Source organism: Artibeus jamaicensis, unplaced genomic scaffold (genome assembly GCF_021234435.1).
Source record: "Artibeus jamaicensis isolate MK-2021 breed Jamaican fruit bat unplaced genomic scaffold, CSHL_Jam_final scaffold_612, whole genome shotgun sequence".
In the NCBI taxonomy this organism is placed as follows: Eukaryota; Metazoa; Chordata; class Mammalia; order Chiroptera; family Phyllostomidae; genus Artibeus; species Artibeus jamaicensis.
This window is the reverse complement of record NW_026522049.1, coordinates 6,886,943-6,914,347: the sequence shown is the minus strand read 5'-3', so window position 1 is coordinate 6,914,347 and position 27,405 is coordinate 6,886,943.

Genomic DNA, 27,405 nt, shown 5'->3' with positions numbered 1-27,405 from the left:
TTTTCTTTTTAAAGAGAGCAGTTGTAGGCAGAAAGGACCAGCTGGGGGGTTCAGAAGGCCAGAGGACAGCCTGGCCTGCATGCCCGAAGTCCCTATCCCAGCTCTGAGTTGGCAGCTGGGACAGGAGATGGTGGACAAACGTGTATTCCAGGAAGCCCTGTGTGTTCAGCACCAAGGGCTTGAATAAAACCCAGAAGGAAACCAACCCATCTAGCAAATTTGCTCCCCAAATAGTGTACCCATGTCTGGGCAAGCCCAGCCACCTGCCACCATCACCCTATGAAACTGACATGGTCAGATGTCACGCTAATAGAAGACTTTAATTGAAGCTGAGTTAGACTCATGACATCATTTTGCTGTCCGAGCTTAATTCCCCTGAAGTTACATCATGAAACCAGGGCATTACCAAGGATTAGGGACCAAAGGAAGGTACATGTGAATGGGTTTCCATATGGCCATGACTCATGTCTCACAGGCAAGTCCCACATGCAGGCCCTCATGACTCACCACTGATATCAGCACCACTTCCGTGCGGCCTCCACATGTGTGGATGCCGGACCTCGGCCCCTGCTGCTGGGAATGCTGAGAGGCCCCAAGTATAGTCAGAAGTGAAGGGAGCCACAGACAGGCATCATCATTCCAAACAGAGCCTCTCATGGGAGTTCTGCTCATCCAGGACGACTTCAACACCGTTTGAGTTCAGTGTGGCCCCCAAAGTGTCCCGTGGTCAAACACATTTGAGGAAAGGATTGGTAAATGGATTTCCCCACTACGAGCCTCCTCAGGCCCGCAACCTACCACTGCTCATTGTGAATGCCCATGAAAGCAATGGAGTAGGCTGCATTTCCCAAAGCTGCTTCTCTGGGGAAGCCTTTTTGAAGCAGAATCCATGGGGTTGGTGCACTAAAACACACACTCTGGCAAGACCTTTTTAGTTGTGGCTTCTCCCTGCACTGTTCTCCCTTGCCACTCCAGCTCCCTGTGTTTCCAAGACCTCTCCTTCTTCTGCCTTAACTTGAATGCTGCAGGCTCTGCAAGAGGGAGGCCAGATGAGAAGGAAGAAGGCAGAGAAGGGAAAGAGGGAGGGAGGACACCAGGACACTCCAGTGCCACCCACTCTGCCAGGCAGGTTTAGTCCAAGCACCAGCACTCGCCTGAACTTTGTCTTCTCACTTTGGGCATGAGAATTGCCCGGTGCCCGTGCCCCCGCCTTGCCCTGAACTGTGGCTGCCTGGCAAGTCAGCACCATGTTTCTCCTACCACATGCACCCTGGCACCTCAGCCTCTGGCAATACCAAGAACCAAGAACTTGACGTTCCTCCAAGCATACCATGGCAACTTACCCAGTATCCACTCTCTGCTTCTTCCTTAATAGCAGGCCTTGATTAATTCAGGGCTGCAAGATGCTGAGCTAAAAAACTATATTTTACTGCCTCCCTGGAACCCAGGAAGAGACTTAGAAGTTTCTTTCCTGGCAGGTGATTCAATTAGAGGGCATTACCTTTTGCCCCTTTTCCTTTTCCTTCTCCATCCTCTCTGCTTGGTACACAAACATCCTGCCTAGAGCTCCAGCAGCCATTTTGTGACTTGAGGATAGAAGACACATGCTAGGGATGGCCAACACAGAGAGCAAGAAGTCCCCTCCATACCAACTCCAAATTGCTTGGTTTTGGACTTCTTTATGAGAGAGAAGTAAGCCTTCATCTAATTTCAGCCACTTATTTGGTTTTCTCTTTTAGACAGCTAACCCTAACTCTCATGCAACAGCTCTGCAGTATCATACCTCTGAGCCTTTGTATAGCCGTTCTCTCTACCAGGAAGAGAGCCCACAAGCAAGGAAGTCAAGGACCAGAAAGGTAAGTGACTTCAGGGCCACACAGATGTGTGCTCTGCCCTCACCCCTTATTTCTCATGGTGCGATCCTCAGACCAGCAGCTGCCTCCCCTGGGAGCTTGTTAGAAATGGATCACAGATTTCTTTAATAAAATTGTTTGGCCCTCCCCATCATCCACAAAAGTGTCACTATCCAGCGAACTGGCCTCATTTCCTCAGCTGCCCACCCAGCTCAGTGACATCAGAGAATGTCTCTGAATAGACACAGGAGTCTGGGGCTTGATGCCCTGGGTAGGAACCCATGGCTGTGTGACCGTCACTCTGCTTTCTGACCTGGGTTCCCAGTTTGTTTCGAGTTGACAGTACCAGCACCTCAGCCTCTTCAGGTGGCCATGGGCACATGACTGTATGAAGAACAGAAACCCATGCACAGCAGACTTCCACAAATGGCAGCTACTGACCCGCCAGTCATGAAAAGCACTTCAGCCACGGAGTCTCAAAGCCAACCAGTGACAGAGTATTTCCCCCAGCTCCCCTGGCAAAGAGCTGTTCCCACGTTTCTTGTGGCAGATGTGGCTCACTTTTATCCCTCCCTCCAAAAAGCACCGTGGACCATTGCAAGCCCTTTATTCCCAGAGCAGCTTAGCAAGGAATCTGCAGCGCTGCTGTGGGAAGCTATCGCACACAGTCTCTGGTGAGAAAGCAGCTGGCCCTCCAGCTGGGCCCAGGTGGTGAGGACTCAGGCGGAGGTGGGCTGGGCGAGCCCTGCAGCGGAGGATAAAGGGGCAATCAGCTCAGCAGTGCAGAAGCCTCTCTTCTCCCAGCCCCAAGAAGGGTCAAAGCTTGCCCCTTCTCTCCCCAGGCTGTGCTGGTTCCTCAATCAGCTAACCTCAGGCACAGGACCAGACTTTTTTCTTTTCCATAATGCAGGCCAGCTTGCATGGGGGAGCCTGGCCCAGCTGGGCACACAGCATGTGAGAGGGCCTGCCGGGCCACCTGGAGAGTTCAATGCTCTGAATTATCATGGCTACATCAGAGATGAGAAATCTCATTCTCATGCAGAGTTGGGGTCTGTGGTTCTGGGAGGCGCTGAGAGTCTGCATTTCTAACAACCCCCAAATGATTCCTGAGCTGCTAGACCAAAGACCACACTTAGAATAGCATGGACTCAGCACACCCAGGTTTCAATACTACTCCACTTCCCCCCCACACACACACACACACACTCTCCTGATTGCACTCTCTGAGCCTGTTTCCTCATCTGCAAGACAGAGTGACAATCAGCACCTAGTCCATGGGGAGGAGCTGGAGCTCACAGGCAGGCTGTGCCTCTTGCACAGCAAGAGAAAGCCCCATAAGATGTTCAAGCAGGGTTGGGGCCCAGTGACACTGTTGCCAGCGAGAGGCCATGTGACAGCATGGGTTTTAAACCAAACAGACTGAATGGCTCTCTGAGTCTCAGAAATGCCTCTATACCTCACAGGCAACAAGACTTAGAGAAAGATTTGGTTGTTAAGAAGTTTAAAAAAAGAGAAAGAAATCTTTAAAGGGCTTAGCACAGGGCTTAGCATGCAGGAGGAAGTCAGGAAGTATTAGTTTTCTTCTTCCTATGTTCCTTTTTTTCTAGGTTAGTTTTCCACTCCCTCTCTTCCCAGAGAAAATACAACTGCAAAACAACAGGGTACATTAGGGGCTTCCCGGGCAAATCATTCAACAACCATGAGCATGAACATTTATCTCTAAATCACACTTATTTGTCAGGAACCTTTGGTTACAAATGACAAGAACCCAACTGAAACTGGCTTCAAAGGGCACTACAGCCCCCTACACTGAACAGTCCAGTGGGGTTCAGGCACCGCTGGATCCAGGTCCCCAAGTGCTAGTGTCAGGAACCTGTCTCCGTCTCTTTGTTCTACCTTCCTCAGCATCGGCTTCGTTCTGGGTCTGGCTTTGAATGGGATGGCAAAATTTCCCCCAGCAGCTCCATGTTGACAGATTTGACAGGAAAATGAAAAAGAAAAAAAAGATTGTCTTTCTCGAAAAATCCAGAAAAGGCCTCAGGGCTGACTCTTACTGGCCCAGAGCAAGTGATGTGTCTGTCCCTGAGTGAACGATGGCTAGGCCCTGTGCAGTCCTGAGTGGCATGTCACCTGGAGGCAGGGATGGAGCCCAGCCACCGTGGTATATTCATGTCCCAGGACTGTCACAGCAATGTGCTCCAAACTGGGTGGCTCAGACAACAGAAACTTATTGTCTCACAGTCCTGGAGGGTGGAAGTCCAAAGTCAAGGTGTCAGCGGAATTAGTTCCTTCTGGAGGCTCCGAGGGAGCCTCTGTTCCCTGGCTCTCTCCTGGCTTCTGGTGTTGTTCTTCCCCACTCGTAACTGTCCCCCGCCCTTCTCTGCCTCTGTTTCTTCTATTGGCTCCTCCGTGTCTTCAGGTGGCCTTCTTAGAATGACACCCATCGTTAGATTTAGGGCCCACCCTCACCCAGTACGGCCTTATCTTAACTCATTACATCTGCAAAGACCCCATTTCCACATAAGTCACATTCAGAGTTTCTAAGTAAACATAAGTTTGGGGTGGGGCCACTGTTCAATCCAGTTCAGGTGGTAAGCCAGAAGAAAAATGGGGTACGGATACCAGGGGAAAAAATCAGATATGGATGCTTGCCAGGCAAACACCAAAATACCACGTAAGTGACCAACCATCAGATTGTCAAAACAGGGGAGATCTTAAACAAATCTGTCTTCCCAGTGCCTTGAAACGACTGTGCCTAGTTGTTACACATGGGAAATCCCACGGGGAACCCAGTTCTACAGCAACTAGAAATCTCATTTTGATGGGAACGGTTCTTAGAAGCTAAGCTAAATTTACAACAAGTCAGGAGACTGCCATTCTCTTTGAGGCAAACTCACAGCAGCCCCCACCCCCAGGCCCTCAACTGTTCTGACTTCACATGTGTCTGAGATAGTGAGAGCCCTGCCCTGCAGGGAATTCGACCAGCCCGCAGAGCCCGGCTGTGTCTAAAAATTGTAAAGCTGCTTTGGGAAGGCAAAGTCAGCTGTTTCTGAATCTCCAGCCTCAAGAGGCTGCCCTCTCAGTTGGCCGAACTGGCCCATCTTCTCAGAATCACCACTGCCAATACTCAAACCGGTTATAGATTTTGCTTCCTTTCCTCCCTGCAGGAAAAAAAAAAATAAGGATAACTTTCAATTTCTTGGGGGAAAAGGTTCTAGGAGAGTTTAAGTCAAACTTTTAGCAGTGGTAATTTCTGGAGGGTAGGATAAAGAAGGGTTACAGAAGCAGAAGTTATTTTTGAAAACAATTATAAAGATATTTCTAAGTTAAAAACATCTCCTAGTGGTTCTGTGAAGGCTACCATATCATGTCAGTGAGCTAACCACCTTTGATTCAGGATGTCTAGTAAGGAAGAACATTTCTCCCTCAACAATAAGGAAAGAAAAAAAGTCTAAATGAAAAGAAAGCAGTGGACGCAGAAAAGTACACATCAAAAATAAAAATCCAAGCCAAGTGACATTTCACATTCCTATTTCCTCCAAGAAGGGAAGGTTTCCTATTTGGTGCAGTGATACCCCCTGGGGACCTGAGACCCTGAGTAAGAGTCAAGATTCTCAGGTCTGACTCACAGCGTTGCCACTCCCCAGACTTGTGACTCCAGGCGAGTCACTTTACCCAGCTGAGCCTCAGTCTCCTCATTTTCTAAAAATATCTCCACTGTCTCAAAGAACCTATGCACCACAATGTTCATAGCAGCACAATTTACAATAGCCAAGAGTTGGAAGCAACCTAGGTGCCCATCAGTAAATGAATGGATCCAAAAATTGTGGTACATATACACAATGGAATTCTATGCTGCAGAGAGAAAGAAGGAGCTACTACCCTTTGCAACAACATGGATGGAACTGGAAAGCATTATGCTGAGTGAAATAGGCCAGGTGCTGAAAGACAAATACCATATGATCTCACCTTTAACAGGAAGCTAAACAACAAAACAAACAAGTAAGCAGAAAAAAAAAAAACCCAAAAAACAAAGACACTGAAATAGAGAACAAGGGGATAGTGACCAGAGGGGAGAAGGAAGGGAAGTTAAGGGGAAAAAGGGGGAGGGATTTGGAGGAACAAATAGGAAGGACACAGGGACGAGAACTAAGGGGGGAGGAAATGGGAGGGAGGTGGGGAGCAAGGGGCAGGGGAGGCTGGGATGGGAAAAATAGACAAAAAACTGTACTTGAAAAATAACTAAATAAAATTTAAAAAAAATATCTCCACTGTCCAACTCTATCTGTACAATTGTCATAACACTCAACTGGGTCCACCTATAGGCAAGGGCTCTGAAAACACCATAAATATTATAGGAGATTATTATAAAAATTCTTTGTTATTTAAGCATGTGTGGCATCCTACCAGGCCCCAATAAAGCACATAACCAACAAAAGGTAATCCTTTCCCTCAAAATGATGGCCTTTTTTGCTTGTTTATTTTACCTTCAGGTATACTGCAGGCAATCATCACACTTAGCCCATGAAATACGATCACACTGGCCCATGCAAGCTTCCACTCACTATTTATTCCATTTGCTCCCCTCCCCACTCCCATTTGCCTCCTCCCTGCCTATAGGCAACTGTTTCCTTCTGGTTAATACGTAGTCTTTTGTACACATTCCTTAAGAGCTGTGTGTATCTGCACATTGTTTAATGTTTTATTTTGGTTCTTTGAGTTCTTAAATTCTTAGGATCCAGCTGTGTTTTTCTATATCTGGTCTGCATTTCCTCTCATGGTGGCACTGCACTTTATGTGCATCTGTGGCACTTTGCCAGCCTGGTCTTCCAGCTTAAAGGAGGACCCCCTTACTCGAAAGAGAACACTGCAGGGAACATCTCTGCTCAGACCCTGGGCACAGGCTTGGCTCCAAGGCATGTGCACACTCACTTCGCTGCTCTCTAGTTTAACGTCCTTGCATCCCCACCACACACGGCATTATCCAGCTTCCCAACAGATACAAATATGTAGACATACAGGGAAATGTCATTGGCTCATGTTAATCTAATTGATTTCAAATGATATTATGCACCTCTTTGTGTGTTTATTACTTCAGGTTTGAGGGAGGGTTCTTTTTCTAAAAATTGCCTGTTCATATGCTTTGCCCATTTTGTTAGGATTTGCTGCTGTCTTTCTCCTGTCCATTTGAGGATTTTCTTGCATAGCCCAAGTATATATCTTCCTCTATTCTGTCATCTGGTGACTTGACCGGAGATCTTTAATTCTGATGTAATCAAATTCCTCTCTCTTCTGTGTTGTGGTGTGCACTTTTCTGTGAGGTACTCCCTATCAGCACCTGCATGAGCCACCCACATACTAGCCAACAGCCCCTGTGGCCATTGTGAGTGGTCCATCCTAACAACCAAAATTCACTTGTGCCTTCAACTCTCTTGTCAGATCAAGGATGAAATCAAAGCACCTTACTCTGGTATACAGGGTCCTTATGAACCTAATCCCACCTTTCCTGGCTCTTTTCTGCTGTATAAGCCCCTACTTCCCTCCCAGGCCCCTCTACCCCGCCTTCCACAAGGCTGTCCTACATACACTGTTCGTGTTTTTAAGATACCCCCACCCTGTCCTTCTTCTTAGCAGGTAAATGAGAAGACTCTTTCAACTGTTGCTTTTGGCCTTTTGTAGTTGGGTTTTTCCCCTACTTGGTACACCACTAATATTTACAAGTGTAACAAACGTGGTTTCAGGTCAGAAGACAATCCTAATGGCCCGTGACAGGTTACTGTCAATACAGTCACTATAGTCTGTCACTGTCAGCCGCAGAGCAGCACACAGGAGAAGAAGAAACTATCACCTCTCCATCACACAGGTTGGAAAGCTGAGACTCTTATCCAAGAAAAATAGCACTGGACACGTGTTAAGGCAGAGTTTGTTCAGACGACTGAACATAGAGGATATGTTCCTCTATGAGGAACATAGAGGATAGAGACTCCAGTGTGAACTGAGCTCAACACCAGCCAAGACAAAGGTAACCTGAGATTTTCAAAGAAGAACAGAGAAGAAACAAACTAACAAACAAACAAAAAAGGTCTACAGGGAAGTGAAAGAGGGTAAAAAAAAAGACTAGGCAGACTCTAAGGAAGTGGGAAGTTACAGAAGCGAAGGAGGAAGAACTGCTGTGCATGTTGTAGCAGAGTGAGGCGAGGCCATGCATATTTTCAGATTTGACATCACTGTGCTTTCTTGAGCAAAAACTCAGTGTGGGGGCTGAGGTCATTTTTAGGGACACAGCCTAGGCCAGGTGGAAGCCAGGCCAAGGCTTACTAGCACAGCCTTCAGGCAAGTCCTTTGTGCCACACTGGAGTTCACAATTTACTCCTTCTGGTGGTTATATAGATAGCTAGCATGTGGCTGTACCAGCAACAGGGCAAAGCCTAGATTGAAACACAAGCCTGCCTGACCATGAAGCCCTGTTTCTGGTTGGTATTTGTCATTTCAGTGAGGCGCTTATTTGGAATGAGCCCGGGGGGAAGGCTTGTGAGCAGGAGGCAAGCATTTATCTGATGAGGCTGCCCAGCTACCCTCAGGGTTGGGGGGGCAGAGGTTCTCCTCTGGCCCTGAGGCAGCAGAAACTCTTGTGAAGGAATATATAACGTGGTTTTTTTTTATCACTTTGTAGAAATTTGCTACATGTAAATTTCTCTTCTGTGTTGTGGTGTGCACTTGTGGGATTCACTCGCTTGTGAGAAAAAAACCTCATGGTAAAGCTGATGAATGATAAAATATGCAAGAACTATTTGCTTCTTGAAGGAAATACAACCTAGGAGAAAGCCTAAACATTTCCTTCACAGACACAGGAAGGAACTCCCAGAAGTTTCTAGAAGAAGACCTCTCAGTGTCTCCGTTCTGAGACACAATGAACTCCCTTAGTAGGTTTTGGCAGAGTGCAGTTTTAGGAATCACCTGGACATGAGCCAGGAGGCACCTGGCTGCAGGCCGCACCCTTAGCAGAGAGACATCAGCAACACTACTTTCCGCAGCAGAGAGCATCATCAGGTTATAAAACTCAACTCCCTCTCCGAGTCTCATTTAGATAATTATAGTTTGCCTCCTAGGACCCTCCCTGTGGATCCAACTGGCTTTGGTTGTCATCATTACTGCTGTTCTTCTAAATTACTGGGTAAGGCAGGATTAAAAGGCCGAGCCTCCTACAGGGAGGGCGGAGCTGGGAAGGTGGTTTCCTCTATCAGCTAACTACTCCCTCTCTGGGAGAACCAACTCCTCCGCACAGAGCACAAAGCACCTACATTTGGGATCACGGCATCAGAGAAGTAAGGGAATCCCGTGTGGCTTTCCTGCCCTTGCGCTGTCCTGGGACCCGAAACTGTTCTCCACAACAGACCAGGTGCTGGAACGCAAACTGGCCCCACTGGAGGCAGCACCGCATAGCGGTTACAAGCATCTTGTCAGAGCCAGGCTGTTTCCGAAACACCGGGCTGAGACAGACGTCTTCCTCACTGCAAGTCAGCGGAAGTGACTGGCTCTTTACACACACCAGGCACAGGAGAAGCCTCAGTATGTTCTCAAGAACATCAGCTCTTACCTGTCCACCCAGGATCAGGCCACCAGCCTCTCTGAGCTGGGCCAAGGCCAATGTCATGCAGTTATTACATATGAGGAGAGTGGTAGTGCAGTGCGTATATACACTTGACCCTTGAACACCACTGGTTTGAACTGTGTGGGTCCATTTATGTGCAAATTTTTTTCAATTGAGCCACACAGTTCAAACCTAAGTTCAAGGTCAACTGCATAGGTTGTTGTGAAGAGAGGAGTTGTTAGGACAAATGTCAGGCCACTGGCATGTGGGGAATGGGCCACAGGGTCTGGAATGGGCTCTATTACATGCTGGCTGTGGGGTCTTGGGTCACACACACCTCCCTTCCTATGCCTCTATTTCCCCATTTGAGAATACACCAGTTCTTATTTCTCACCTTCCATTCTAAGATTTCCAAACTCTGCCTGGGCCTAGCTGAGACATTCTGGCAAGGTCACATGTTAAAATCATCTCAACTTGTAGTGTTTATATCTATATTAAAAATAAATCACTTGCAATGAAGACAAAAATATGAAATCTACAGAAAACAATGGCATTGAGTGACCCCCCACACAGGACTCCAACAGTAACACTGAGACTGAGGAGTGAGGAAAGGAGAAGAAGGGAATTCCTCATGCCGGCTGAGTAAAGATGGAGTCAGAAAAGCACTTGCCAGGAGGTGTTTCAGAAATCAACGATGTCAGCACCATCACCAAGTAAGGGAGAAAGTAAGAACCAAGGCCTAACCCTGCAGACAGAGGGGCCATTGTGCTGGACAGGGCCAGCTACCAGGGGTACCCAGGCCACATGCCCACATGGGCCGACCTTGGGCTCCACAGAACCAGCCCCAGGTTCTGCGCCCACCTGCTCATGGGGACAGGCCCTAATGAATGACCGGCGCCCTCTGCTTTGTCTCCAGCCCAGGATGTGTCTGACACATCAGCCTGAAATTCTTCAGGGCCTTAAACCTGCTGAATCTGGGGACGGCATAATGACAGCCAGAGAAATTCCTCTATAATTTCCAAGGCCCATTTACAGTTTGATGCTTAGAAAGCAAACTCTATTTGTTCAAATCTAAAATGTTAAAAGCCCCCAGTGAACAAAAGCGCTATTTACAGGCCTGGCCCCCACCCCCTCTCCTCTCCTGGGCATCGTTGGGCAGCTCAGCGTGTTTGCTGTTTTTGTGTGCTGTGTTTTGTTCTCCTTCACGTTGGTTCTGTGTTCCAAGAAAAAGACAAGACTGACAAGTTGAAGAGAGAGCAGCCCTCTCCTCTCTGGTCTACAAGGGCCAGCATCTCCTTGGCAATCAGCCAGCCTAATTTAATGTCTTTCCTAATGATGGGAAAGGGCTGCTGATTAAAAACCTGCAGACAAGGCCCATCAGGAGGCGTGGCAAACCCGAGGGGACTCCAGGGGCTGCACAAAAGGGACTGCCAGGAACTCGCACCACAGGGGCTCACACCAGCAGGGTCAGACCTGCCATCCAGCTGCCCTGCCCTCACCTCTACCAGGCATCATCACCAGACGCCAGTGCACTGGCCTGGGGAGGCATCTGTCGTAAAACTGGGTTTTGCTGTAGACGGTGCAGACAGCAGAGGGCTAGCCAGGGCCCTAGCAAAGAAACAGGGGCAGAGCGCTTGCCAAAAAGTCATACTCCTTCCCAAGCAGACAGAGAGACTCGAGGTAAGAGGGAGGCGGGCCAGGGAGTTGGGACCTCAAGGGGAAGAGGGTCTAACCTGACTGCAAAGGCCCTGATTCTGTTCCTACAATCATGACCTCGCGATGTTTCATCCTTGCCTGCCCTGGGCTTTGAGGCCCACATACTCAGCTGCCCATCAACACCTCTTTCTGGCTGGGAAAAGCATGTTAGGTATGTTCATTGTGTGGTTACCCATTCCTCTTTATACCCTGTGAATAGAACCTTGATTTGATCTGGGGTACGGTGTACTCCCCAGATTACCTTTCCAGTATGTGTGGCTGTGAACATGGTTGCAACCCAACAAGACACAGGTGGAGGGCCTGGGGGAAACTTCTATCTTCCTGATACAGTTTCCTGTTTCCACCCCCTTCCACTGCGCCCCCCTCCCCGCCTCCTGCTTCTTCCTGAATGAGGATGGGCAGCTGAAGGAGGGGGGCAGTGATCACTTATGACTGAAAAGCCACAAACACGTGCACAGGTGTCAGAGCGGAAAAGCGTGAACAGTTTCATTTTCAAAGGCAACCAGGAGCCGTCGGTCCGGCCCCAGAGCCACCACCTCGGCCTTCTCGCTCCACAAGACACACAGCCCCACTGTTTCCTGCACGCTTCTGCCACTCACAGCAGTGAAGTCAGCACACCCAGAGACAAACTCAGGACTTCTCCCCAGCCTGGATCTCTGCCAGTCTTCGCACATCTGCAAGTCAGAAACCGAGGGCTGCCATGAATTCCCCAGGTCCCTCCTCATCTGTGCTGAGACAGATCAATTATCTGTCACTCTTTCTCCTCCTCCAACAGCCCCCTGATTCGTTTTCTACCCAGTACCAGCGAACTTCTCCAGTGCCCATCTTCTTGGGCCACCATTCTGTGTACAGCCCTGGTACAGTCAGGAGAAGGACCTTCACCTGATTAAACCTGGTGGCCCCACACCTCCTGTCCTGGCCTCTTCCCCTTCTGGGCTCCATGCACTCTTGCCTTCTTCCAGGCCACTGATTCCCAAACTTGTCCCACATTAGAAACACCCAGGGCTTTCATCAAATTTAACTAAACTACAATCTCCAAGGGTCTGGCCTAGGCATTGGTATGTTTTGAGGTGATTCCAGGGTGCAGACAAATTTGGGAACCATTGTTTCCTCAACCAGCGATACTCTCGCCATCCACTCATGGGCCTTCACAGATGGTCTTCCTCTCACCTGGACTGCTCAGGCCTCCCTCGCTGCTCCCTCATACCCAGCACCTTCTCCTTCAGCCAACATTTCAGACATCACTGTCTTGAGGAAGCTGTTCCAAGCCCCCAGCTAGGTGGGATGGCCCTGTCCCAAACACAATGTCTATTTCTCCAAGCAGACATTAACCTCTCCAAGCTCAGGTCCCTCCTGTTTCACCTGCATTGCATCTCTAGGTCAAGCACACTATCTGGGCTTAATAGGGGAGCGACACATAGAAGAGGGGACCCCCCAAAAACTGCAATTGCCTTCTGGAGGGCAGGCCCCTTATAGTACAAGCTTCCCCTGCTAGGTGAGTGTCCTAGGAACCCAACTATATCAGTGCACCAGCTGGCATTGTTGTGAAAGGCTGCTTTCAGCTTCACTGAATGTTTTTTGAAGACTCAGTGCATTTGCCCATTTCATGATGGGGGATTTACAAGCATACCTGCCCACAATGCACTGAGTGTCCAGCAGTTTTGACCAAAAACAGCACAACCCCGCCTCCCCCCAATCACCCAATCTCACCATGAGTAACTTTTGTTTTCTCAAATGAAAAAAGTCCCCAAAGAGAAACCTTTTTGCCGATATGGAAGAGGAGAAACAAAAACCAGAAGCACTAAAAGGCACCAAAATCAAGTTCAAAAACTGTTTTTGATCAGTGGAAAAAATGTCTCCATAGATGTATTGCATCAAAGGGAGAGTACTTTGAATGTGAATGAAGTTTAAACACAACAATAAATGCACAACTTTTTAATAAATAAATTCTGGGTTTTGGGGTATCCTCCCTCATTTCTGTTGAACTTAGGAATGGTTAGTGGCAGTTCACCTCACAGGTGTGGATGTGAGGCCCTAGATCTAAGGTCACATGGCTGGGTGTCACAAAAGAGCACTCACAGCCAGGTGTCAGCCCTCCTCTCGTGCCAGGGTTTGCAAACATCCAGTTAGTCAGCATCACCGCGTGGGAGTGCCCGATGCAGTAGGACTGGGGAGGGGCCCAAGAATTCTCATTTCCATTGAGTTCCTGGATGACACTATTGCTGCCAATCTGGGGAACACACTTGAGGACCACTGCCCAGGCTCCCCATGCAGTACCTTCTAGCCACTGGGTACACTGACTGACAGGGCAGAATTAAAGTCAACTCAGGCCCACCTTTACTCTAAGAACTATCTTTTTCTTGTTCCTTCTTTTTAGAGCTTTACATAAGAGTTATAGTCATATCATTAGAATCTGGTGTTCATCCTGGGCTCTGAGAAGGGACTCCTTCTTCCCCGTCACCCTGCTGATAGGGCAACTCCAGCAGCAGCAAAGCTCAGTCTCCCCAGGAGGCTGGCAAAGTTTCTAAACCTATCAGCAGCCAAGAGGCAAAGGGGTCTGGCAGGGCACTCTGATCCCAGCACACCTGACTGCTGTCCAGAAAAAGAGACAAGTGTGAAATTCTGCCTGGAGAGAAATGGGCAGAGCACAGCTCTCCCACGACCTCCCCCCACCCCTGTCCATACTCTAGAAGCCCTGGAGATTTCCAGAAGATTCCCGGAGCCACACTTTCAGACAATCCACAGTCCATTTCTCTACTCTTTCTTCTTCCCTTCAGCATTTTCCAACAAACTGCCGTGAACAAACCCATACCTGGCTTTCACTCACGTGCATTTGGGTGAGTGAACACAAAAGGCACAGACTCGGCACCATGGACAGCTGGTTCCACCCAGGTCATTCCTGTCTTCGGCCTGGGAGACCGGTTCCTTTATTTTGAAGTAAACCCACAGGTTTCATGTTGACACTGACTATCTTGTCGGAACAGTGGCTGCATTAAAAAAAAGTAAATAAATAAAATAAATCATAGCCCCTTAGGTCATGGTTCATTGCCAGACTGAGAGTGCCATGTCAGAAATAGTACAAGTAAAGGCAGTTTCTTGGGGGAAAAAATGGAGACATCGGAAACATTTGTAACAAAAAACACTGGGTAGAGGGCTGGGGAGATGCCGGGAGTAAATGGGTTTTTAGCTCATTATTAGCCAGAGCTAAGGCCAGGAGGATACTTATTCATCCACATTTTTACACTTCAGGCATTTGGGAAAGAGATGTGCTATGACTGAGGTTTACCCCAACATTAACAGGGGAAGAAATGTTTGTAGCTATTGTTCTAACTGTTAATTAACTGTGTCAACAAGATTGTAGAGAAAATGTTTTTAAAGCCTCTTAAGAGGGCAAACACATTTTAAGCACCTCTAAGTACTTTCGGAATACCCAAGGATTTAAATTGACAATGATAAACAATCACTAATTATAGTCATTCCTAACTGGTTCTCACCAAGGATCTGTATTAGATAACACTTGTTAACCTAGTTTCAACCACAGTGTGAATTTAAGGAAGATTAAGTTCAATTTAATTCAAATCTGCTCTTATCGAGTTTCCTATTATAATGTGTGTCAAGTGATGAGACTGATCATTCTCAGATACGCTGTCGTTCAGACCAGCCCTTCTCGGGTTAGCCAAAAATGGTAGGACTTCATGCTACTCTAAAATTGTAACCACAAAAACACAATTTTATCCCGCATTGTACCCAAATCACCTAAGACGTGCCATGACGGGGATCAAAGTATCACACCATCTTCGCACCCCTGGCACCCAGCACAATGCTCATCACAAAGAAGACCCTGATACGTGTCCACTGGACAATGGAGTCGCAGAAACAACACGGCCTCCATGATGGATTGTTCCAGAAGATGAAAGGAGAGGAATTCGTGTCGCCAGCTTTTAAAACAGGACTCGCTCTCTTTCGCTGCACGTTTGACATGAGCAAACACTGAGTTAAGCTTTTCAAGTGTTTCATCTTACTCGAGTCTCAGGACAAGCTCTGAAGAGCAGTCTCTCAATGGACCCATTTCAAGAACGCAGCCTAAGACAAAGCCACTGTGAAGGGTGGGAGGAAAAAAAAACCCGGGCCCCTGGGCTCCAGGCCAGCCCCTCTCAACTGCTGGGTGCCTTACCTCCCGTTCAAGTCCAGCCTGGGTCTATGCACTTCTGACAACTTAAGAAAGTAAAAGATTCCACAAGGAGCACAGTCATCAAATATGAAGAAGAGTCTGGACAGGGAGTGAAAGCAACGTGGAGGAAAGAGGAGCACTTTGCACAGATACACAAAGTATTGCTTCATATTCTCTCCTCTGTGTCATCAAAACAATGTGGACATGCAGAAGGAACAGCCTTGAACAAGCCACAGGCATCCCACTCACCATCAAAAAAATAAATAAGTAAAATGAAGACCTTCTTACCACGGTAATCTTTGAGCAAATCAGCTGAGTAGGAAATAAAAACATCAAGGTATCCAATATGTTGTTGTTTTGTTATTTAAATTATTGCTTACCCTTAGCATCAAATAGGTTTTGAAAGAACAGGAAAATGAAGTCAGATTGTACTCAACATGTTTTAATATAAGCAATGGGGGGAAAAAAATCACAGTTCAAGAAAGTGGCTCTCAAATTTCAGAGGGCATAAAAGCTCCAGAGGAGATTCTTAAAAACAGATTCCAGAGTCACACAGAGTCATATTCCCAGAGAACAGGCTAGTGTGAGGGAGGCCCAGATCTTGTAGTCTCACTCCCAGTGTCCAAGCACCCTATTCATTCATTGCTCTGTTTACTGAGTGGCTACCATGTCAGATGGAGGTTCCAAGAAGGTGGGGATACAGCAGTAAGCTCCGTACTCAAAACCCCTGCAGTCACGATGGGGAGACAGGCCATAACCAGAGGCATCTACAGACAACGTGTCAACCAGTGAGAAGGGTTCTATGAGGAATAAAGTAGAGAGAAGAGAATGAGGGGCATCGCCTCCTTTTACTGGGTGTTGTGGGAAATTTTCTAATATAGGAACACAGCAGGTTTCTACACAGAATTCTAAGGAAAAGGTATGCCACACAGAGGAGACACCAAATGCAAAGACACTTGGAAGGCTGGTGCTGAGTTAAAGAGCACCTGCTATGGACTGAAAGCTTTACAGCAATGATCTGATTTCAACACCACAGCGACTCTGCACTACTAATTACTATGTCTCCCATTCACCCCACGACTACATGGGGGATCTGGCCACAGACCTAGCAAAGGGTGGAGCTGAAGGATGGCCCAGGTATCCGACAGAATTTCCCCAAGCACAGCATGTTAGGGGTGTCCACCGTGGGAGACAGGTCCCTCCTGATAAGCAGTGAATATGCAGAGGAGTAAATAAAGCATGATTTAACTATAAGATAGTTCATCAGTGTAGCTGCCTAAACAATATTTAAGAAGAGTTTAATGAGTTGGGTAAGTAGAGTGGCATCAGAAGTAAAACAGTATATAGAATTACATAGATAGAAAGGACTTAACTATAAAAAAACTGTGCAAGGGTATAAAATGAGAAGGAAATATGCCAAGATGTGAACTTTGTGGTTGCCTCTAAATGTACATTTAATCTTCACTTTTTCATACTTCTCAAATGTGTCTATTGTAATAAGCAGATATTTCTTTGATCATCAGGGAGGAAAATAAAAAATATTGTGAAGATGTGCATTGCTCATGCTTGGAATTTTGACTATGACCCCACCTGCAGGTAAGAGGGACGGTCCCACTCCTATTAAGGCTTCCAGGTCACACTCTACTCCCACACATGTCCCCTCAGGGAGGCCGTGAGCCAGAATCAGCCAGTCGTCCCCAGAGCCTGGGTCTGGATGCTGCTCCCTGGCTGCTGAGGGAGGGGCTCCGGGAGGAAGCCTGTGCTGCCTCCATCCATCATGTGGGCAGCCAATGGGGTCACCTTTTACAGGCAGTAAGAGCGCTTCACTGGTGAACTTTCCAGCATGTCACTGCTATAAATTCTCCTGGCTCTTATTAATAAACCATAACGGTAATTCCTAGAATGATGGCCTATTATCCAAAGTTGCAGAATGACAGCACAATCAAAATCAGAATGAATTATGGGCCCGAAAATGTGGTGGAGAGGTGGGCAGGTTTGACTGGCTTCCAGAGGAGCAGCATCAGGCCCATGCAGCCAGTCAAAGTAGTAACATTCAAGGCAATCACTTAAATTGCTACAAGAAGAATGGTTAAGTTTATAAAGCAAACGCTTCCCCAGAAATGGATGATGCACCGAAGAAGTTAGGTGGACATGTGATGGGCTGCAAACGGACCCCCCGCCAGCCACACTGGGCTTGTTTTCTGTATTGTGTTTACTTCCGTCTCCTCCCAAAGTGTTGTTTTTGTTTTTTTTTTGCTTTGTGTCTGAGTCCTAGGCTGACAGTTCTACACGATTTCTTCTTTCACCAGGTAAAAACCATTCAACACATTTGACCAAGACACAACTAAGCCATCTGAATGAAGGTAAAAGAGAAGTCTCTGAAGTCCAAAATAAAAACACCTCGGAATCTCTCACAGAGAACCAGAGTGACTAGGAGACACCTGAGTGACTCTGTGACTTGGTCTCCCACCAATATGAGACTCGCTGACTTTGGAATTCCTTGACGAGGACTTAACAAAAAGAACTCTAAGCCCACACAGTGGACTTCTTCCCCCGGAGAGGCAGATGCCACCTGCTGTGATGACTGATCTGTGACTCTGCCAAGCAAAGTTCAAGATCCATCCAATTCCACACAGGGGACAATTCCTATCACACCATCTGTTATATTCTTACAGTGGGACGAGCTTCCATCACAGTGGCCCCCAAATTCCTGCAATCCATCTTTGATTAGGTTCTTAACCCTAAAAAAAGGCAGTGGGTCTTAACCCTAAAAATACGGGGAGTTTTAATAAAAAACACCCATAACTGGGATCCACCTCCACGATTTAATCATTCTCTAGACCCTTGCTACTGGAATGTCGCCCTGAAGCCAGCAGTGACTTCAGCATCACTGGACAGCTTGTCACACACACAGAATGTCAGACACCACTTGGGAACCAACTCATCAGAATCTATGTCAGCAAGATCCCCAGATAACTCCAACGCACAGTAGAGTTTAAGAAACATTGGTCTAGGGTAGAGCCAGGATTTTTTTTTTATTTCCCCGAGTTATTCTAATGTTCAGCCAAGACTAAGAGCTCCCCACTTAAATTCTACCATTGGTCTTTTCTTCTTCTTGCTGACTATAGCTAAGCCCAGGGCCGAGGCATCAGACCAGCTGATCCAAGCTTCATCCCTCATAAGAGGGACTGTTGTTAACTGTGGAAAATTCCCTCCATCCCACCCCTGCTTCCCTGAGGTTTACCCCAGACAACCACATCTAGTGGCCTCCCCACACCCAACCCCAGGAGTTTTTTATCGCTCCCCTGATCCCGTTGCTGACTGTCTTCCTACCTTGTTCCTACCTTGCTTGTAGGAGTTGGCCCCTCCCCATCAGCTGCCCTCTCCCCACCACCTGTGTTTCTCAGCAGCTTCCAGTACAAGTGTTCCCTCGATAAGAAGTACCAAATGGAACAAGGGAGGGCTTTTCTTCCTCTAGTCTTCAAGCACCATCTCCTCACCCACACCTGGCTTTCTACATGGCACATGTGTGAGTCATGTTAATGGCATGATGGCAGAGAAAAGGAGGAGGATGAAGCAAGCGGAGAGCTACGGGAGAAGCATCATCTAACATCTGAAGTTCAAAGCAACAGCGGTTTTAAGCAATGACACTAAGTCCACATGAGGCAAGCAGGAGACAGAAACCTGGAACAAACACTGCATCTAATATTAGGAGATTCCATAAGTGACTCAAATGATTAAAGGCAACTAAAGGTCCAACACTGAATATTATCTGGTTTCCCACTGCAGCCCCAGTGAGTGAAAACAGCCAGATCCCCTCACCAGTCACTGTAATTCAGAGCCTAGAAGTAGCCCGAGCATAGGTCCAGATGCATCTTCACTTCACCGCAGGTCCTCAAAACAATGTGACAATGTTAGAATAAAAACTAGACAGGTTTATACACCGGAAACACTTACTATGCTTACTCCGGGTTGGCTATGAAGGTCACCTGGCAGTACACTCTCCCTGGTGGCCAGTCACAAATACACTCAGACACTGGCGGACAGTGCAAAATGCTTCGCTGTTTTGTTGTTTTTCACTTGGTACCTGGAGAATCAAAGGCAGCCTCTCTCAGGCATCTGTCGGCCTTATCGCCTATCTCCTTTGCTCTCCCGGTTCCTCTCCCTCCTCCCGCACCAGGCCCTAGCATCATCGTACCAGTTGCAAAAGGGCCACCACTGAGAAGGCCACCATTCCTGGTTTCACACTGGGAAGGTACCTCAAAGCCCTCAGCACCTTCCAGCTCTCCTCTGACCTTCAGCAAGAAGCACCTGTAAAACAATTGATATTTTTCCTAAGAAATGGCATCTTAATACATAACTTGAATGCATTATTATGGCAAAGGACCCCTTTTGCACATTCCCACATAAAAAAAACACCTGTCTTTGACCACACTTTCTGTTCTTGCATACCTGTATTCCTTCTCTCTCCCTGTGCATCAATCAGTATAAACTGGACTCTGCTGCAGTAATACACAACCCTGCCTCAGTGGCTTTAAAACAACAGTCTTCTCTCTCACTGATTCCACAGTCTATGGTTTGCCAGCAGGGGCTCTGTTCCTCACAGCTACTGTGGGGCCCCAGCAGGTAACCAAGCTAAAAAGAGAAAGATTTCTGTGGATCACACATGTCCTTCAAACAAGCAGTGTCACTCCTGTTCGTCACTCCTTGCACAGAACCAGTCAGAGGCTCTACCCAACCACAAAGCAGCCATGAGTGCAGTCCTGCCGTGTGTGCAGAAGGAGGACCAGGAATCTTGTTTTGAAATGCCTTGCTTACTACCACTGCACCCTAAGCTCAAACTCCCAGGAGAAAGAACATACACTGGCTCCCTCTGACCACACCATCCGAGCTTACTGACCAGGTGGAAAGAGGAACCTATGCACTTCACGTGTGTCTGGGAATACGGGAAACAATGGACACGGACGAAGAAGGCAATTTGAGGCTCATGAGCCAAAGAAACAAACCGTTAAGATATGAAAATAGGACCCTTGGCTGTGGATGAGTTAGAGACAGGACTAGTGGATTAGAAAGCACACAAAACAAAGCAGCATGGCTTGCAGGGATGAAAATGGCAATAAGCAAAGAAACTAATACCTATTACCTGAACCCAGTTTCCAAACATTCATGGAAATTTTCCCACCATGTAGCTACTGACACACCTGCAAGGTAGAAAAGCTTCTCAATCAGAGGTAAACCATGACGGGGGCTGAACTAATAAGAGCACGCTCAGATTCTTCTGCAGCTCCACTTATAATTTATGTACTAGTCAGACACAATTTTCACGTAATCAAGAGCTATCTTGTCCAACCTTTCAGCTGTGAGTAACTTTGTACAAGATGAAAATAACCTAATCCATCATGATGATAGAAAATATTCTACTTCTTCCAGGCCCTTACTGCCAACAAAATAAATGCCAGGAATCTTGCTGCTTTGGATGGTTTCTTAAAATGCAGCAGACCCAAACTGCATTAGGGCTGTGTAATAGCATGCCCTGCCCACCAGCTAATGCCTGCCAGATGTGTGAACTCAGCTGCATCTGCAAGCACCTGCTCAGAGGAGTGGGCCTCCAGAGCCACTTCAGGGAGACTGCAACTACTGGCTTTATGTGCCCTTCAACTGATGCACTCTGGAGCAAAGAGTTACATTAAAATGGAAAAGGGGTTGCCATGCTGAGCTGGCAACTGTTTCAATGAAGTGATTTTCCACGAGCTTTTTGCAAGCATATTCCTTGGACTTCTGCACCCATACATTTTTGAGGCTGAACACCAAAGTTCTAATCCCCACCACAATGATCTTGGGTAGTAACTTCTTTAATCTCCCTGAGCTCTGCGTTTCTAATATGTAAAATGGGGACAATTACACTCACTTGCAGGCTGTCGTGAGGATGAAACAAGATGAAGTACGAAGAACTGCTCTGCACAAAGAGGGACATAGTAATTGCTTGACAAATTACCCATCCACATATGCATTTAAAACACAGGTAGGGCCAGAAAACCTGGATCCTCTCTTCCACACTCAAACCACATTACCCTCCACATACACACCTATTCCTCCCCTCTCTGTCCCTCCCTCCCTCCCGCTCCCCCTCCTGTCTCTGTCTGGGACTGTACTATAATGCAGAATTGGCAGAAGGGACAAGAGGAGCACTCTGTCCAAGCCAGTTCATTTCTCTGAAGGGAAAAGTTCAGAAACAGGCAGAGAGACAGAGTAATGGAAGCCCCAGCTCTCTCTGCCCTCTAAAGCATAAGGCAGTGCTGGCATGAACTGCTAGCTCTATGCACCTATCCCCAAGCAACATAGTACTTAGTCTGATATGTTATTAAACTTTATAGAAAAATTTATATATTTCCACATGACTTGCATTTTGTACTCAAGACTGTATATTTGAGATTCACTCCTGTTGGTGCATTCACTACCATTCACTACCACATAATATTCTACTATGTGGCTATACCACCATATGCACTACCATGGACAGGCATCTATGCTGTTGCCGATGTTCTCACTATCACAGGCGTGCTGCCATGAGCGTTCTCGTGCTGGTATACATGATCCAAAGACCTTCTGAGGCAGGAAGGTAGGAGAACACTGCTAGGTCACAGGTTTATGGTCCCCGATTATTTTTCCAAAGAGTTCGTTCCAGTTTACACTCTGATTGCCCAGTTCCTGGCAAAAACATTGCAAACGACCTTGGAGGATGCTACTCGTGCACGTAGAGGTTGCTGGAGTTTCAGAACGCTGGCCGAATCAGTTCCCACACACGCCACCTGGAAGTTCACAGTCACAAACATCCCTCCAGGGGAGGGAGAGGTTTTGTCGTGTACATATTTTTAACAAAGAGAGTCTTGAGATGAGTGGTTTTGTGGCCCCCTGGCTCAAGGGATGAAACCTGCCCAGGACTAACGTGTACTGCCCAGCCCCAGAACAGAATGCTCTGTAGCTGCTGTTTTTCCCATGGGGGTGGTGGAAACTGGCATAAGACTTTACTTCCAAACCACCTTTCATCAACAGACTCCAAGGGCTAGACTGATGTCTTTGAGGACAAGCAGCATACTTTTCTCTCTTATTTATATCTGTGATGCTCACTATGGTGTCTGCACATCACAGGTGCTCAATGAAACTTCATATAATGGAATTAAGAGTTCATCATTTTGGCAGATACTGCTGTGTATTATTGACAACTGTCTCTTCCACCTCCTGGGAACAATGCTAGACTCTATTTCCCAGCTTCATTCCCAACATGCTATGACCATGTGACCGAGTCTGACCAATCAAATGTGAGCAGAGGGGATATCCACCACCTCCTATCCTGATCTATCAAAACCACCCATAGGATCCTCCACACCCTCTCTTCTTCTGGCTGGCAGCTGGATGCTTTTTCCCCCTTGGTTTTCATCTGGGCTCACATCAGGAAAAGTGGCTATGGCATCTTTTTTAAATCAGCCAAGGAAATAAACATGTTTTCTCTGTAAAGAAAACAAAACCGTGTGAACGCCTCTTTGTGTGTTTTTCATGTGATCGAGAGAGCAGATGAGCACATTCATGACTCAGAGCCTCAGGTGATGCGCACTCAGCTGCCCAGGCCAGCTGCCAGGCTGGCTCTGAATAAAGTTGGAGTTCTGATATTATGCCTTTTGATACCTCTTAATGTACACCAACAGGATGCATAATGTTGCTGCTGAAATTCAACAAGGAAATAGCAAGGTATATTAATTGCCTATCACAGCATAACAAATTATCCCAGACTTCAGTGGATTAAAACAAAAACACTGATTACCTCACATTATTTCTGTGAGTCAGGAATCTGGGCACAGCTTAGCTGAGTCCTCTGGCTCAAGATGTCTCATAGGCTGCGATCAAGCTAGTGGCTGGGGCTGCTGTCATTTTAAGGCTCCACTGAGGAAATCTACATTTCAGCTCACTCTATGGTTACTGACAAGATTCAGTTTTTTATGGGCTATGGGACTAAGGGCCTCACTCAGCTTCTCACCAGCTGTTGGCTGCAGGCTGCCCTATAGGAAGAGTGTGAAGGCTTCCTCATAGCATGGTTGTAGCTTCGTCAGAGAAAGCAAGTGAGAACAGAGGGGGATGGAAGGGGGTTGGGGAGACAGGAAGGGGGGGAGACAGGAAGGGAAGGAGACAGGAAGGGAGGGAGACAGGAAGGGAGGGAGACAGGCAGGGAAAGAGTGCATGAGCAAAGGAAAAGGCACAACCTTATCTTGGCACTGACATCTCATTTCTTTCTTTATTAGAAGTAGGTCACTAGGTCCAGCCTTAGAAGCTACCTTCCACACAAAGAAATTAAAGATCACGATTTTGCCAATTTACTCCTTGATTTCTCTGAATCCAACCTCTAAATTTCAATTATCTAGTCAAAAGTCGTAATAGCTCTTCCAGCTCTCTTCAACATTTCAGAAGCCAATGTTAAAGTGAGAAAACTATCAGGAAAATTATATCCAATTTGCTTCTTCCTTAACTGGGAATAAAACGACCCACTTCTGCAATGGGATACTTTGGAAAAATAATGGCAAGTGGCCTGTTTTCCTCTCTTATGTCAACACTTAGAAATAAAACTCAAAATTTACACCAATTAGCTGGTTGATTTTTTAAGTCAAGATGCAGAAATTCCAAACACAAAAGCAGGCCTGCCTATTTTTAATGCTAATACATAATTAAATTTCCATCTGCATTTAAAATTGTGTCTCTCAACCAAGTACGATAAACTATGTCATTTGTGTATGTACTTGTTGACAAATAATGCTTTTCTAACAGAAAGTAAATTACACAGTATGTATCGTTTACTAGAGAGAAAAAAGATTTTAAAATTCTTCAATTCAATTTTCATAACACGTAAAAACGACAAAATGGGTTTTTTCTTGTACTCCCTACAAGATGAGGAGAGGAGAGAGACTGTATGTTCCCAGAAGATCTAGGTGCAGACTTTTGGGAAGCATCTCCCTGCCTCACACACCACACCCTCCTCTCCTTTCCAATCCATGTGACTGCGGACAAATGAGACCTCTTGGAAAAGGCCCACCATACACTGTTTCCATGTCTTATGAGAGGCACGGATTTGGAAAGATCAGTCCCCGGCAAGCCCACACATTTTAATGAGCCATGGCCAACTGCACTGACGGAATCCTTTGGCCATGTCGAGTGTGCTGCCACAGCTGGCCCAGGGTGGCAGAAGCTGCCTCCTCCCAGGGACACCTCCCTGTGTCTAGTCACAACCACATGAGCCCTAAACGCGGAGCACGTGTTCCCTGCTGCTCTCAGAGCCCAGGACAAATCAGGCTCTTGGAGTGCTGGGAGCCATGGCAGTGCGGTAGAAGCTGGAGTGTGTTGGAGGAACACCAGCTGAGACAAGGAGTGGGCAGGACGTAGGGTACCAGGCCAAGAGCAGGAAGCCAAACCTAATCAGTCCAGCAACCTTGCAAAGACATCTCAAAGGGTAAAGTCATTCTCACTTCCAAAACCAGGAACGCCTCCAGGTGTTGAAATGGCTTTTGCCCAATGCTGACTTGGAAAATTTGCTTTTCCTTTGGTTCATTAAGAGAGAATAACCATTTATACATTTCTGAAAAGAAATATGAGCCTCCAGGGTCTATAAGCATCTACCCAGGGGCTGGAATAATCTCTCCTTGTGAGCCAACTCTGCTCTTTCTATCAGCAAATGCTTATTCACTGAGGTGTTTTGAGGTCACCGAGAAACAGACCCTGCCTTCAAAGAGTTTTCAGTCTGGTGCAGGGACAGCCTGGGATGTAGATGATTAGGACACAATGTGGACCATGGCCCTTCCATCAGAAGCAGTCGTCACTGGGCTATAAAAGCGGAAGCACGAGATCCCTGGCCTAGCTGGGGATGGGGGCTTCAGGGCACAAATGAGCTATCATGGAACTGACAGCTCAACTGAGACCTCCAGGGCCTCAGGACTCATGGGAGTGCCTCAGAGAAAATGAGAGCATGTGCAGGGTCCAGATTCTCTGTGTACAGAGAGGTACAAGAAGGTGGCTGGCTCAGATCAGAGCATGGTGCCTATATGGACTTATTTTATTCCCAACAGTCCCATATAGGTTCTGCTATTAGCCTCATCTCACAAATGAGGAAACTGATTCACAAGGAGGTTAATGGACTTTCCCAAGATCCCCCAGCTAGGGAGTAGCTGAAAGTAGTTCAAAATGAGTGGAGCACATGGGGGAGCAGGGGGAGACCCAGGCTGCCTGGAGACAGAAAAGCAGGCAGAGGCCAGGGAATGCAATGTGAGGCATTTGCAAGCATCTAAGCGACCCTGGCAGGAGGTCTGCAGTGTTGATGCTAGGAGCTGAGATGAGCTCTGCAGAGCTCACACCATGTGCCTTGAGGAAAATGTGTTGGAGATGAATGAGGTTGGTAGTGGGAGACCAGCGACCTGGTGAGGGTTCATAGTGACCTGAGTTAGAGGAATGGCAGTGAGGATGGCAGAGACTGCGGTTCCCGGTTCCACACAGATGGTGGGGGCCCCAGAAGAATTCTCTGAGATCCCAGAGTAACAACGAAGGGACTGGCTATGATCCTCGACTATTTCATGGCACCAGGCTAGACACCTGGAAGAATACATCTGCCCTAGGGGTCATCCAATGTGACCAGCACACTCCCAGACACAGGCTCCTTCTCCCCTGCCCAGTGTTTGGAAGACAGGGGCCCACACTAGTATCTCCAAGTCCTCCTGGTCTGTGTTTCTAGACAATTCCTTTTTTAGCAGGGCCTGGCTTTGCTCACTCCAGGAAAATCATGCACCCAGGAGTCTTGGTGAAGAAGGAACAAATACATCTAGGTGCCTCTACACTTTTCCATTTGTACCCAATAGGCCAAATTATTTTTGGAACTCCTATGAGGCTTGGCCCAGGCATATTTTCCCGGCATATGTCGGTTTTCAGTGAAATTGGATCGGTCTTTTTCTGATTCTTCTACACTTAACTCATTCACAAGATGTGAGGACACAACTACTTGACATCCGGGAAACCTTCCTGGGTATTTTGTGGCATTTTAAAGCCTTATTTTCTTTTGTCTTAGACATAGGAAACAACAGCTTGCCACGTATAAACAACCTTTCTCCAAGATGATTTCAAATGTCTTCTCAGATGGAAGTAAGAGAAGAGAAAACAAGGGACAGAGACGGAGCAGAAGGCATACAATAGAAGGCATACATTTGGGCTTCTGAATAACACCAAAGGACTATAAAAATAAATTAAATATAAATAAGGCACCAGTCATGCGGTAAGTACCAGAGTCACCTCTGGCTTGCCAAATTTCTACCCCATAGGCCTTATCCTATGTCTCTCCTCACACGGCACTTGAAGATGCTAAGAGAACAGATATACTGAGCAGTGGATTTTCACTTTGTGGCTATTTCCTACTATTCTAATACCCACAAGTCAGCTCAGTGTCCTGAATTAATCGGCTTCTCCTATATAGGCCCTGTAGGTGGCCATCAGGAAGAGGTCACTAGATACATGAACCATTTAAGATTTAACTTTTTTTTTCCTTTTGGAGATTTTCCCCTACTTCTTGGAGAAAAAAACCCTAAAGCCATGCAGAAACAATCATTTCTGATGACTGCCAACACATCTGGGGGTTATGAAAAAAGTCTGCATCCCTTCCCTTTGTCCAGCCAACAGTTGCAAAAACTTACTTTTGGACTTGTGCACAGTGCCCTTCTCTTCTTTCTAGACCAATTTAGGCTCATCTCTGTCTTGTCTGCTAAGCCATCGCCCAAGGCCCACCTCCAAAGCAGTCAGTCTATAAACAGTATGAGAAGTGAGAGGTCACAGCAGGCAATAGCTTGCCTAAGGAGGCGTAAACAGGTGGCAGACCTCAGGCAGAAACATACACTCCAAAGAGGGCTGCCCTGTGGGGCATGAGGCAGCCGACCGGAGTGTTCAGGGTCTGGGACAGGTCCCCGGTGAGGGGTGAGGCCGATGATGAATTCCGGTGGGCTGATTTGCAGAGAAAGACCCCTGATTACTCTGGGCTTGTTAGGACAGTGTCCTCT